Source organism: Gracilinanus agilis, chromosome 2, assembly GCF_016433145.1.
Source record: "Gracilinanus agilis isolate LMUSP501 chromosome 2, AgileGrace, whole genome shotgun sequence".
NCBI classification, from domain to species: domain Eukaryota; kingdom Metazoa; phylum Chordata; class Mammalia; order Didelphimorphia; family Didelphidae; genus Gracilinanus; species Gracilinanus agilis.
Genome location: NC_058131.1, coordinates 544,751,543 through 544,764,179, shown reverse-complemented (window position 1 = coordinate 544,764,179; position 12,637 = coordinate 544,751,543).

Genomic DNA, 12,637 nt, shown 5'->3' with positions numbered 1-12,637 from the left:
TGGGAAATTTCAATATTTGAAATTGATATGGTCTCTGTATCACTCATTTGGATTCCCTCAATTCCATCTTGAACATGGCTTCCAGAATAATTCATTCTTTAGGAACATACTAATGCACTTTTCAATGTGATCAATATAATAACCAAACTTAATTACAAAAGACTCATGATGAAACATGAGATTCTCAGAGTGAAGGCTGAAGCATTTTCTTTCTTTCCTTCTTTTCTTCTAGCTAATGCAGGAATTTGGTTTTGTTTGAGCATCCACATCTTTAATGAGCTTTGCTTTTCTTGTCTTCTCAATGGGGAAGGAAAGGGAAAGTAAAGGGCAGAGAATTCAGAACTAAAAAGAAAATTGAATTTAACATTTTTTCCATTCTTAAACATGCATTCTCTATTTATCCTTCGTATCTGCTTTAAATAAGTTGGTAATAAAGTCCATGTGGGCAGAGAATAGGTTACATACTTTTTTCAAACATTCAGAATGCTTCACTTGAATTGAGGCAAACTGTTGGGTATGTAATATGTTTATGGAATTAAGCTCTTTTTTAAATTTCTGAGGAATATACTATGTGTAAATGGAATTAGCTCTAGACCATTCATAGTCAAAACTCTACTCACCAGAGATAATATTATCCCCACTCCCCTTAGTGGGGAAGGGAGATGAGTTACCCACACATGACAATAAGTAACAAATCAAGAACAAGGGACTGCCCTTGGGGCAGTCCAAATCAGTGTAGAGGCTGCCATTTGTCCACTTGAATTAGAGGTGGACCCACAGGAAGTGAGGAGAGACACTATCTCTTCAAGTATGTTGGTTACTTCCTCTTGGGGCAGTTCCCGCTTTGAACTTGGTGCTGAAGGATCTTGGCTGAGTCCTCAGGCTGCTTCCACTCTGAATGGTCATGTGGGTAAGTTAGGCTGACTTCCTTGGCCTACCTTGGTGTTTCCCAGACTCTACCTTAAGTAGGCCTCTTGCCTGTCTGATTGCTAAGGCCTTGTGGTGTGTAATCTAGTTTTATTAGCCTTTTAACCCTCTCTCTATTTCCCTACCTTCTACCTTCCTAATTGTAAATAAACTACCTTAAACCCAATCCTGACTTGGGTCTATTTTAATTTTGGAATCAATCTGAATTATTGATTCCTGGCGGCCACACCTTAAATATATATCTGTATAACACCTAAAATCTCCCTCTTACAACTATGATCATATATTTTACTACATGTATGTATATAATGGATTTATGACCAAAACTGACTAAAACAAAGTCTAACTAGTAGTCTTTCTCAAGGCAAGAAAATAAGTCCTTATTTCTCACCTGGTCCTTTGGCCCTTCTCTGACTGTGCCTCCGAGTTAGGTACCTTTTCTATCTTCTTCTTTCCCCATCTTCTCCCCTTTCCAGCTTCTTTTTCTACAATGTCATCTCAAATTAAACTGTAAGCTCTTTGAGGGCAGAAACAATACTTTTCTTCCCCCCATTTGTATCCTCAGCACTTAGTAGAATATTTGACATATAGTAGATGCTTAATAAATGTGACTGAGCCAAGCAAAAGACAATACATGAGATGATAATTGAACACTTAAAAGTGAACATTTTTCAAACAAATAGACTGAAGGAGATCATGTATTTAAAGCTAAAAGGGGCTTCAGAAGTCATGCAAAACAATCCACTCTCACTTTACAGTTGAAGAAACTAAGGCCAAATTAGAGCTTCTTCAAGTTAAGTCAAGACTGTCAGAGTTAGAAAATGAACCCAGTCCTCTGACTCCATATTTGGTGCCTTCACACTCAAATTCTTATCTACAAAACCTCAGAAAAAGAGTAGTTAAACTCATCTACAAATCCCAACATGTAAGTACAAATCAATCTTTATAGGTATTATATTTATTTCTTTTGAGTTTGTCCATAAAATAGAAATCATATCAAAAGAATACTGAGAATTAATTTTTTTCTATTTAATTTTAAACATTTTTTAAAAGCAGAAAATTCCAACTTTACAAAGAAATTGAAAAAAAAATTTAACTATAAACATCATAGAATTAATTTGTATCTTGGTTTAGGGAAATACCAAATCACTATGTTATAGGTAGCACTCAATTCAACAAAAAACTAACTAACTCATTAATTCAGGTCATTCTGAAGTCAATCTAAAGCTGATAAGGACTTGGGTTTACACCATACTGTATTCAGAAATGATGTCAAAACATTCCTATGCCATATTTCTATCTAAAAAAGATATTGATTTTGATTGTAACCAGTGAAAGTCATTTTCTTTTCCACCCTTAACCTTGGTTTCAATGAAAATCTGGTACCGAATGCTATGACAAAATTGAAACTGTGCTAATAAATTTTATTTAAAGTTCCTACTCTACAAGTGACCCATGAAAACATTTAGCTATTTCTCCTAATGTGATAATGTGTATCTGATAATAGTGTATATCACCTAATGTGATAATAGTGTATTTGTTATATGTGTATTTTACACACTCTATTCTTATAGTCTGATTATGCATATTACCAGTCTAATCATCAATTTAAGATTATGATCTCATCCAATCAAAATTAGGTAAACTCTATAATACTTAGTACACACCCATAGTGCCTATATACCCCATGGCCATAAAATTTTTATTTGTTATGATTGCTTAAATAACATTCTCATGGGCATATTCAGCTCAGATAGTTCAGTATCAAAAGCATGACAGGTAATAAAAACTTCTCTTAGTTAAGTGGTTAGGAGGGCTTTCTTGTCATTTTAGTAGAATCAGTGGCTCTAAATAAGCCTTGCTCTTCAAAAACCCCTCCAAAAAACAACAAAGTAACTATTAACATCAAAGGGAAGAAAATGATTAAAACCAAAAAACAATAATAATAATAACAAACCAAAATAGAAAATAAGCTTGGAGAAGTAGATTAATACTATTAAAAAATATGACGTTACTGTAACACCCAAAATAACACAAATAAAGCAGATGGGGAAAAGCAACACAATGTTTCCTAAGAGATGTTCTCAAAAGGATAAAGTAAGTAAAATCACAAGTGTACTTTTTTTAAGTGTAGAGAATTTTTTAAAGTAGCAAAAATTGAAAACCAGAATTAAAAGTTAAAATGTTTGAAAAAAAAAAAAGAAAAAGAACCACTATGGGAAATATAATAGAAAACTGGAGCAGTTAGGTGGCTTAGTGCATAGAACACCAGGCCTAGAATTGGGAGGTCTTCAGTTTAAATTTGACCTCAAACACTTCCTAGCTATATGACCCTTGGCAAGTCACTTAACCTCAACTGCCAAGTTCTTAAACTCTTTTGCCTTAGAACTGATACTTAGTATATTGATTCTAAGACAGATAGTAAGAAGGTTTTTTTTAACTTTTTTTTTTTTAATTCAAAAAAGTCAACATTTTTTTAAAAAGCCAACTGGACCTGTCACAGCAGAAAACAAAATTGTCAACAATTAAAAAAAAAAAAAACAACTAGAAAAACAAGCTCAGAAAATAAATTAATTGCTAAAAAAATTTTGGAAACATACAGATTTAAATTAAAAGCACACAAGAATAGGTAAAAATCCAATAACCAGAATATGACACACACAAAAAAATTAAAACAAAAAATCTGAACATTGAAAATCAGAAATTGTTCCAGTCAGGTTTCTAGAATTAACAAAAAAAAGTGGTAAGCAAATAGAAAGAATCCACAAGATCTTGACCTGGGAGAACCAAAGATTAAACTTGCCTAAACATATTACAGTTAAACTCTAGCAATATAATAACCACAAAAAGCCCCAGCAAATCACAAGAAAGCAAATGAAAGAGAAAAAGAATGATCTCCCTTTATGACAAGAATGCAGAACAAATCTTGCCCTCCACTTGAGGGGGATAAGAAATGAAAAGTAGTCCCTGTTTATCCTTAATCTCAAAAAAACTCAGTAGGGATTGTAGAATGTGTGTAAAGGTAACTATCTTTATTCTAGAATGGGGAAGAGATGAAAGAATTTTACTTATTCTGACCCAGAGCACTGGGGAACTTTTGGTGTCAGAAAGTAGATAGCAAAGACCTTAAAAAGTACGTAAGGGCAGTTTGGTGGCACAATGGAGTGGGAGCCAGGCCTGGAGATGGGAGGAGGTCCTGGGTTCAAATACTACCTCAAATACTTCCTAGCTGTGTGAACCTGGGCAAGACACTTAACCCCAATTGCCTAGTCCTTAACACTTTTCTGCCTTGAAAGCAATACTTATAAGTAAATTCGAAGAGAGAAGGTATGTGTTAAAAAAAAAAAAAGTACCTAATTCATTCTTTTGTGTGTCAGCTGAGGTTTCTCTAATAAAAATTACAAAAGGTACCTACTGTAAAGGTGAAAATTAATGGTTGGACAATAATTTTATGAAATTATGTGGCAGCCAATATTTATTATATCTAGTCAGAAATTTATTTATAAAATAGAAAGGAAACAAAGTAGAGAAATGTGAAGGGGATAGAAAAGTTATCTATCCTATCTTAATCCAGGCAGAAATTAATTAGCTATCAACTAGGAAGGCTGGTGTGAGTAACCATGTACTCTCCTCCAAGATGGAGGCTAGTCTCTTAGGAAACTAGGAAAGTAGTCAGCCTTTCACTCATTGAACAAAGTAGTCCAGGAGTCAGAGTCTAAGTTGAAGCTGAGCTCCAAGCCCACGATCCAAGCCACAGTCTCCAGAAAAGATCCCTCACAGATTCTCCTCAACTAGAAGACAATCTCTTCAGACTATCTTCTCAAAGACCATCTTCTCTGAGGGAGTTCAGGCTTGCTTTTATAGTGACTTCTTGTCTCCTCCCCTCTTCACAGGGGCCAATCACAGCTTGAAAATTGTCTAGCACTGCCCAGGGCAGTGTCTGTGGGATCAACTTCTCACCTTCTGAAGGTCAATTTCTCTTCAGAGGTTCACAGTTAACAGTTTCTGAGGGTGTGAACTCTTGTGTGAACTCTTAAAAGAATTCACAAGTTTCTGACTGATTGAGTTAAAAAAAGGGTGGAGCTCTCCAAGTATCTCGCTGGCTTCTCATCTAGCACTAAATAGGGTGTTCAGTCTTTTGTGATTCAATTTAAAAGGTAGACAAAGGAGAGTTAATCCTGTCTTCAGTCTAGTGAGATACTAACCAAAGTGTCAACTCCAACTAGGCAAAGAAAATAAAGGATTACCTTTTCACAAATGTAAACTCAGAATAGACAAAGAGAACAAAGAATTCCCTTTCACACTACTTAGTCACCAAAAAAGACTAAGGAGAGGGGTGATGTTATATCTAAGCAATAACAAACAACAGAGTCAGACTGAAGGCACAACCAATATTTAGCACCTTCAGATTTGGAGAGCAATGGTAGAAAATAGAGCCTCAGTTTATGATGGCTAAAGACAGGATGGAGTTAGGGTAGCAAGAAATCACTGGAATCATATCAAGAGAGCTGCAAAAAGAGGAAAATCAATGAAGAAGAAATAATTGTCCAGAGATAGTAACATAAGCAACGTTCCTAGGCATCACACAACTCTTCCCCTGTGAAAGGATGCTGGGTGTGCCCCATTATCTACTAGCATCCTACCCCACAGTGTTTTATGCAGAGAGGTGGTAGAGGATTGAGAAGGATTCTTTGGCATCCTCTAATATTTACTCTGTTGCTACATCCCAATTAAGTGTTTTGCTATTGATCTAGACTTACTATTGGAGCAGAATGCACTGAATGGCGACTTAAGCTTTGAATAGTCATTTCTGCTAGAATACTTGTTTCAAAAATGTGAATTTGTTCCAATACAATTGACATATCAGGAACATTTTGAGCATAACATGAACTTCAAGTTTCCTTCTGTGCCCTTCTGCCTCAAGAAACTACAAGAATACAGAAAACTTCTGCACTTCAAAATAGCTCACAAGCTGCAATCCTTCCAATGCCAACTTAAGGTCTTTATCAAGTTAAAAGCTAAAAATTTTATTAAATAATTTTCTGGTACTATGGAAGTTATGGGTAGAAAAGAGTTGATCCATCCCACATACACACACATTTTCTTCCAGGACTTCTGGTCCGCTCACCTTTTGAGAGGCTTTGCCAGCCCAGTCCAGTAGAAACTGGGGCACAGGTGAGCAATACCCCAAGGCCCACCATTTATTGCAATATTTATATATATATTTAACCACTTTATGGATATAAAACTGCATTACTGATTTTATTTGGTTACTATCCTTTCTTGTGTCACTGACAAGTTATGTTCTAACCCCATTTTCCCCATAAACTCTGGGTTTTTTATTTTATCATTTTGCATAGTATGGTGTTTCTTAGAAACACATACATTGAGTTAGAACAGAATTGTACATAATTATCATTATTGAAAACATCCTACAATAAATCTAGGATAACTACAAATTTCAAGTCAAACACAAAATATTAATTTTATCCCACTCATATCCTTGGGGGGAGAGGGAGAAAGAGGTCCCTACAGATCTCATAAGACAAATATAGTTTGTTAGGTACAACAGGGTTGTTGTGAGGATAAAATGAGATAATGTTTTTTTTTTTTTTTTTTTTAACCCTTGTACTTCGGTGTATTGTCTCATAGGTGGAAGATTGGTAAGGGTGGGCAATGGGGGTCAAGTGACTTGCCCAGGGTCACACAGCTGGGAAGTGGCTGAGGCCGGGTTTGAACCTAGGACCTCCTGTCTCTAGGCCTGACTCTCACTCCACTGAGCTACCCAGCTGCCCCTTGAGATAAAGTTTTTAAATTTTTTTTTCTAAAAAAAAAAATCATTTTCTCTCTTATCACAACCCTCCCCTCAAATACACATGCACACGCAATGAAAAATGAAAGAAAAACAAATTTTCCATTATAAATATAGTTGAGCAAAACAAATTTCCACATTGGCCATGTCAAAAAAATCCTTCTCCTATTAGGAGGTAGATAGCTTGTTCCAAGATTAGGCATCTAGCATCATAGTTGGGTTATTACATTGATTAGAGTTCCCAATTCTTCAATGTTGCTTCATCATATTGCTGTCCTAGCATAATATATATTGTTCTCCTGGTTTTATTCATTCATAAGTCTTCCAGGTATCTCTAAAATCATCCCTTTCATCATATCTTATAGTACAACAGTGTTCCATCATATTTATATACCTAAATATATACCTTATATATATATATATATATACACTATAATTACTTGCCTTTTGGATTCCCATTCTTTGCCACCTCAAAAAGAATTTTCCTATCAAGTGAAATACATCTCCCTGTTAAGAAATTTATTTCTGGTATTCAGTTATGAGTGCTAGACCTTGCTTTCCTAGCTGCTGTATTTTTTTCCCCTTTGACCTGAAAGCTTTGTATTTCAGTCATAATATTGCTGGAGGATTTCATTCTAGGATTTCATTCAGGTGGTAAATGATAGATTCTAGTTTGTCTTTGTCCTCTGATTTCAAGAGATCCAGAGTTTCCTTTTAAGATTTCTTAAAATATGATGTCTAGACCTTTTTTTTTGGATATGGCATTCATGTAGTCTGATGATTATTAAATTTTTTCCTCCTTGATTCATTTTCCAGGTTGTTGTTTTTTTGTTTTTGTTATAATTTCATAGCACACTCATATCTTACATTTTTCTTCTATTTTTTTTTTCAGGCTTCCAACTTCATTTTAATGTTTCTTGTTATTTCATGGAGTCATTGTGTTTCTATTTGGTCCATTGTAATTTTAAGAGCGTTTGTTGCTTAAACAAAGCTTTGTACCTCTTGTGTAGCCATAATTTTCATCTCTTTTGCAATTTTTTCCTCTAATACTCTCATTTCATTTATAAAAACATTTTAAATTCTTTAAAAAAAAAAACTCTTGCTCCATCTCTTCCAGGAATTCCAGTTAAATTTGTGCCCAAGTTTTATTTTTCTTTGAGGTTTTATCTGTAGATATTTTGGAAATACTCTCTTCTTCTGGGTTTGTATTTTGGGCACAACCTCTCTCTTGTCCTTAGCTCCTGGCCAGATACTATCTCTTGTATTTTCAGGCTTCCTGTAGCCTTGTGAAAATCTGGGCTGGAAAAATGATGCATTGTGATTTTTTCCCATGGATTTCACCATCAGGATTCAGTATGGCACATTTTATTGACCCTTATATGGTGGATCTTGGCAAAACTTCTCACTAGTCCATCATCCTAACTATATCTTTCAAAATGAGATAATATTTATAAAGGGCTTTGTATTGAAGTCTTATATAAATCCCAATTATTGCAAATATATATATATATATATAGTGTAATTAGAAGGTAATATCAAAGGGAAATTTCTTGAAGGTGAGATTTGAGCTGAATCTTTAAGAAAGTCAAGAAGCCAAAAGATAAAGATAAGGAAAGAAAGCATTCCAAGCACTGGATATAGCCAGTATAAAATCAAAGTCAGGAGATGGAGTGTTATATTCAAGGAACAACAAGAATACTAGTTCACTAATGCATTGCTGGTGGAGTTGTGATCTGATCCAACCATTCTGGAGGGCAATTTGGAATTATGTCTAAAGAGCTATAAAACAATGCATACCTTTTGATTCACTTAATACCACTAAGTCTGTATCCCAAAGAGATTTTTAAAAATTATAAAGGACCTACTTGTACAAAAATATTTATAGCTACTCTTTTTGTAGTAGCAAAGAATTGGAAACACAGAGATGTCCCTCAACTGGGAAATAGCTAAACAAATTATGGTATTTGATGGTGATGGAATACTATTGTGCTGTAAAGAATGATGAACAGAATGATTTCAGAAAGAGCTAGAAAGACCTATATGAACTGATGCAGAGTAAAATAAACAGAACCAGGAAAACATTGTACATAGTAACAACAATAATGTGGAATGACTGAATGTGATAGACTTGGCTACTATCAGCAATATAATGATCCAGAGCAATTCTGAGACTTATGATGCATATGCAGATGAAAGCATACAGTTTTTCATCTGTTTATTTGGGCATATGTTTTGTAGTTTTGGTTTTATAAGATTATTCACTTACAAAAATAAATAAAATGTAAATGTTTTGGGTGATATGTGCATAACCAAGATTGAATTGCTTCTCAGCGCCAGGAGCAGGAAGAGAAGAAGGGAAAGAGACATTTTAGATCACACAACTTTGGAAAACTTATTTATTTATTTATTTGAGATAATTATATATAATAAAATAAATTACTTTTTTTTTTTTAAGAATATCAGTGTCACTGTATTGTGGACTATATGGAAGGGGGTAATGCATAATTAGACTATAAAGGTAGGAAGGCACCAGAAGAAGCCTTGAAGGGCTTTAAAAGACAGAGAATCGAATATCTGATTCTTAAATACTACAGAAACACTAAAGTTTATCAGGAAAGGAATGCCTCAGTCAGACCTGCACTTAGGAAAATTGCTTCGGCATTTAAATATGTGTAGGGTAAACTAGAGCCCACTATGTCTTTTTCCATATCCCTTTGAATCATCTACAAGTCCGAGTCTTTGGAGTTTGTACTATTTCAAGATTTTCAATCTAATTTGTGTATATTTTTAAGATGAGTTGAAGCTGGTGATGCTTCATTCTTCTCCTAGCTGTTCTGATTCTCTAGACTTCACCACCTTGACCACATGCCTTATCACTATCACTCTGGGACATCTTTTGCCATGCCAGCCTCCTTTCCCCAATTTAGTGAGTTCTTTCAGAGGACCTCCATTTTGGGGAAGAGTCACAGGTTTCATTCCCCTCCAGGAGGTGTTTATGACTATCCTGACTTTGGCCACCATGCCTTTTTGTTGTAAGAATTAAATTTTAATGACTGACTAAAATATATGAAAATTATAAATATGGTAGTTGCCAATTCAAAGTATTATTGCTCAAAGTTGAAATGACCTTTAATAGCTTTTATTTACAAAAGAGGTAGAAAGAGTGAAAGTAGAGAAATACAAAAGGGTAGAGAAGACATTAGCCTATCTAACTAAATATTGCTCTGGTGCTCCACTCAATCAGGACTTGTTGACCTTCAACCAGAATTAAACTCTGCAGAAAGAAGGGAAAGCCACCTGTCCACTCACACCCAAGTTCCCTCCAAGAGGCAGGTCAAGACAATTACTTGAGCTGAAGGCAATTCCTGAAACCGACTTTCTTCCTTGAGCCGACTCTCTTGAAGGTGACTTCCCTTTTGAAGTCCAACTCCTTGAAGCCCACTTCCTTCTTGGAGTCAACTTTTTTAGCCCCAGAAATTCAGGGCCTTTTATAGTGGCTTCTTGACTTCCAAATTGTCTAGCGCTGTCCTATGGGTAGTGTTTGTGGGAACCAGTTTCTCACCTTCTGGAGGAGTGAATACTCATCACAAGGGTTCATAGATTCCTGGCTGATTGAGTTTCTGAAGGTGTGAATTCACTAAGTAGTTTGCTGAGCTACTCCATCTAATTCAAGCTTGTGTTGATTCAATCAAAAGGTGGACAAAGGAGAGTTAATCCTATCTACACAATCTAGTGAGGTACTTAAGTTAGTGTTAACTCCAACTAGGCAAAGAGAATAAAGGATTCCCTTTCACAAGTGTAAACTCAAAGAAAACAAAGAATTCCCTTTTGCAGTGGGTACCTTCATCCCTTACTTTTCAGCTCCCTTTTGTGTTCTTTCCCTATTGGAATATAAGCTCCTTGAGAGTAAGGACTGTTATTCTTTTTGTTACATTTGTATCTCCAGTACTTACTTAGCCTAGTGCCTTGATTCATATTAAATGCTTACTTAATCACTTTCCCTCATTTTGCCTTGTATATGGCCTATTGAGAAATTCAACTGCAAGTCATTATCCAAAGTTTTTTTTTATCAATTTCATTTTTTCTCTATTGATTTCAAGGGCCAATATCTTTTGAATACTCATGTATCTTATAAAAAAACTGACACTTGTAATTAGTACATTATCACCTACATAAAGGGATTATATGGAAGATCTATCTATAGTGAATCTACTCTCCACTTGAACCCTGATGAAGCCATTATCTGGGACAATGGCAAATACCTGAAAATAAAGTAGAAATAGTACTTAGGAAGACAAAGTAACAATGGCTGGACAAGTCTGAAATCTCTGAACAAATCCGTAGTTGCTTTATACCTTGCTTGAAAATAATGTCATTGAATAGTTAATTACCTCTATAGTAATATTCTTCAAAGAATTTTGCATGATCTTAAGACATGGATAAAAGATTCCTTGATGGAGAAGAAACTTAACAATTATATTTTGCTCTACTGAGACAAGTATTTTTTTCAAAAAATCAGCAAACAAACACAACAGGATCTTGTATCCACTAGACCTTACAACAAACTGTTACAACAAACTGCAAAGTCTGGTAGAAATGTTGGAGAAAGCATGTTTCCATTGAGGATACACTGGTTACATATGCAGATGTGCCTTATAAAAACTTCATAAAAATGAAAAAAAAATAGGCATATAAGCTGGTAGATATTAGCATTCACTTGACCACCTTTTTGGAGAGTATGAATATTTTATCCATAATTTCCCCCAATATTCTGTCATTTTACCCTCCAAGATATCTTTTATCTGTAACTTTTTCTCAATATTTTTACCTTACTCTGAGATAACTTGCAAAGCAGTTCCTCAATGCTTTCAATATTGTCCCCTCCAACACAAATTTTTCTATGTACCTAGCCTTAAACGACCACCTTTCCTTAATTTTCCTCCTTAAGTATCATTCCTTTGGCACCTGAGGTGTTAAAAGTTCAAATATGGTAGTTCAATAAAGTGACAAATTTGCTCTCTTTTATGTCTATTTGTTGTTCTCCTGGTTTGGGAAGTATGGTAAGATAGTATGGTTTATTTGAAATAAGAACTTAGTGGGCTACAAGATCAACAAGATAACAGTGTGAGGTGATGGGGGAAAAAACCTAATACTAAATCAGGCTGCACTGAAAGGAAATGTTTACAGTAAAATAAGGTGACAGTCCTGCTATTCTCCACACTATCTGGAATATAGTGTTCAGATCTAAAGATCACAATAGGAAGGATATTGATAAGCTGAACATCCAGAAAGGAGTAACCAAGACAATACTGGAACTTAAGTCTATGCCACAAAAGAAACAACTAAAGGAAATGGGAATATTTTGTTATGAAAAAAAAGGGGGTGGGGGAACATCTTGACTAAAGTATATGAAAGCAAATTAGAACCAAAAGAACAATACATATATTATACAACATAAAAGAAAGGAAAAATAAAATGAAATGGAATGCCGTGTTAATCTCAACAACCAATCCTGGCTGAAGGACAGAAATTAAGAAATGTACCTCCTTCTGGCTGTGGAATATTGCATATGCTGTCAAAGGTCAAACTTGATGTCAGTTATTTTTGTTTAACTGATTGTTGTTTTTCCTTTGTTACAGTGGAAGACTCTTTGCAGAAGGGGAGAGATGGGAAAGAGGAAAAAGGCAGAGTGTTATACCTGAAACTGCCTGAAATGATCAAATACTCATATCCTCAAAAATTAAGTAATTAAAATTTTTAAAAATTAAGTAATCAAGAGAAAGCTAAATAGTAAAACAAATAAAAAGCACATGAAGGACTATTTCATAGAAAGATTAGCCTTGTTTGGCTTGGCCCAGAGGGAAGAATAGGTAGGGGGCAATGGGCAGAAGTTGAAAA